General features: G+C 53.6%; 1 pseudogene; it reads right to left on the bottom strand.

Moving 5' to 3' along the window:
- Nucleotides 1-1,076: 1,076 nt before the first annotated feature.
- LOC123176993 (BTB/POZ and MATH domain-containing protein 1-like) lies at nucleotides 1,077-2,288 on the bottom strand (annotated as a pseudogene).
- Nucleotides 2,289-2,656: the final 368 nt, after the last annotated feature.

The raw sequence follows: 2,656 nt of genomic DNA, 5'->3' as shown, positions 1-2,656 counted from the left end.
GCAATCCGCGGCTGCCTTTCATCCGTTGTGGAGGTCCTGAAACGCAATGGCCCTGGCGATGGGTGTTGCCCGCTCTGCGGGCCTGAAGAGGATTCGAACTATATCTTCTTCACCTGCGTGTCCGCGCAGTTCCTATGGAGCTGTTTCCGCGAAATTGTGGGTGAAAGCTGGGATCACAACAACTTCCCCGCTCTCTTCGCCGAACTCCAGGCATTACCGCCCTCGTCTCACCACATTAGGTGGCTGACCATCGCCTGCTAGCCTGGACACTGTGGACTGTTAGGAATAGGCTTGTGATTGAGCGTATCCCTCTTCGTCGCGCTACTGACGCTATGTTCAAATGGTCTGGTTACTTGCAGCTTTGGCGGCCGCTTAGACGCCCCAGGGAGAGAGACGCCATCACCTCCATCATCATCCAGCTTCACGTGATGGCTCTCCGGATGGCTCCGCCCCTTCCCCCACCACCACCGGAGCCGGATTAGATCTCCTTTACCTCGTCGCCGCCGTGTGTGTGTGTTGTGCGTCCTAGTTGTGTTTGTGTTGGGCTTGTTGTGCTGTGCCCACAGCTGGACCCATGTGGTGTATGTGCGCGTGTCTGTTGGACCTTGACTGCGGTGATGTTGTGTGTGTGTTGTTCGGTCGGTACTTTGTTGACTTTGTGCTTGCTGGTTGGTTTATTTATAAAAGGGGCCGAAAGCCTTTTTGGTAAATCTTCCACTTTTTCAAGTATCTTGTAAACACTGGCTGTAGGTGCCCGTTCGGTGATCTTCCGTGGCGCCAGCTGTGTCTGGTTTTGTCCTTCTGAGTTCTCTGTGAGAGTCGGAGATGCGTTGTCTGGCCGCAAGTCGACTTGTCGTCGATTAGGGTGGGCTTTGCCCTATGTGTTTCAGTTTATGGGAATGGGCTTGGCCTTGTTGTTTCGGTTTTTGCCCGGTTTTCCGTAATTAACTGGGCAATTCTCTTCTGCTTAATTAATAGATGAGGCAATCTTTGCCTCCGTTTCGGAAAAAAAATACTATCAAGGTTTTAGTACATCAATCTTCAGACATTTTCGGCTTACAAACGTTGAGGCACTTTTGCTATGGTTCAAAATGTTCATTATGCAAAAAAGAAAACCAACATCTATTTTGTACGAGGCCTTTTGAATTTCCTGCTGTGATCAACTTCTTCCTCTTCATGATCCTCCTCCAATGGCAGTGGTCGGCAACGTGTCATGAAGCGCTCATTGGTCTCGAGGATGGCGGCCAACACTTCTTTTGACGTCATAAAGTCTACGCACGCATCCTTGAGTCGTTTACAGTGATGCTGATTCGCCAGCGCGTACGTGCTCATAACGGTGGCGGCATCCATGATTTTGCACAGCTCATCTTCACACATGAGCTTCAGCCTCTCCAGCCCGTATATGTCTGCCGCGACCATCAGGTGCTGCATCGCCGCGACGCTGTAGCCTCCTTTGTCGTCGGCGGGTGGCAGCGGCAGCGAGTCTTTGTAGATGTAGTGAAGCATCATCTGGAAGATGTCCGGCTCAACGTCGATGACCTTGACGCGCGGCATGTCGTCCTTCTCCGCCATGGGGCCATAGAACTGAGCTCCCAAGACCGGCGACCGCGCGGCCAGAAAGGACCTGTGCCCGCGGAACTCCTGGCTACCCACGAGGAACGTGACGTCGGCGCCTCTCCCTTCCTCGAGCATGCTCTCGAGTTGGCTGGGCACTGTGGGCAGCTGCAGAGGCGGTGACTCGTCCGTGTCCGTGACGACGGTGAGGACGCACCGTATGGTGAAGCAGCCGTCCCCGAGTTGCGACAGCGATTCCAGCTTGGCCTTGTCCACGAAATAGTGGTGGCCCCATAGTTGGAAATCGCGCGGAGAGAAGACGCGCTTCACCGCATCGAAGCTGGCTACGTTTGCCTGGCTCCTTTTCTCTAGGATGCTCAGCGTGAACTTGGCCGTCGCATCCGTGGCTTTGGTGTCACTGTAACAGTGCACAAACGCTGAGGCATAGCCATGATAGGTGGTCTCGATCCCGTCTGGGTAGAAGTAGATCTTCCACCTGTAGCCGCCGACTTCGAGGACGGGCGAAGTAACGGACTCGCCCGACACCGATGCCATCGAGCCCCAGATAATGGGTCACCTCCAAATTGAGCGTACCGGTGTGCTCCCTGGCCGTGACACATCTCGACGTGATCTCCGGTGAGGCCGAGCTGCTGTTAGCCATGGCCGGCAGCGGTGGAGAACAGACGGGGAATTGAGTTAACTCGATCGTCTTGATGAACTAGAAAAGAATTTGCACGCGCGTACGTACCGTACCGTACCTAGGCGGCTTATAGTATATAAAAGAAGAAAGGAATCCGAAGAAAGCTAGGAGTAAATCATCAAGGAGTCCCGATGGGGAGAAGGATTTGCACGCGTATACGTGGGCGTCCGACTTTGCCACTTTGAAGAAGAATCGAAGAAAGGAAACGCTAGCGCTCACCCTACGATCAAGGTGCGCGCCTCGACCGCCTCCTCGCCCTTTGATTTTCTTTTGATCGAACGGCCCACACCAACCCTATCCATAGTTTAACTTTTACAACTGGGGTCTTGTTGCAATCCTACTGAGCGCAACAAAGGGTTTATTAAGGGAAGTGATCTGCGCCAGTCGACCGGCCCAATGCTT

This window comes from Triticum aestivum, unplaced genomic scaffold (genome assembly GCF_018294505.1).
Source record: "Triticum aestivum cultivar Chinese Spring unplaced genomic scaffold, IWGSC CS RefSeq v2.1 scaffold132469, whole genome shotgun sequence".
Classification (NCBI taxonomy): domain Eukaryota; kingdom Viridiplantae; phylum Streptophyta; class Magnoliopsida; order Poales; family Poaceae; genus Triticum; species Triticum aestivum.
This window is presented reverse-complemented; position numbering and strand designations above follow the sequence as displayed.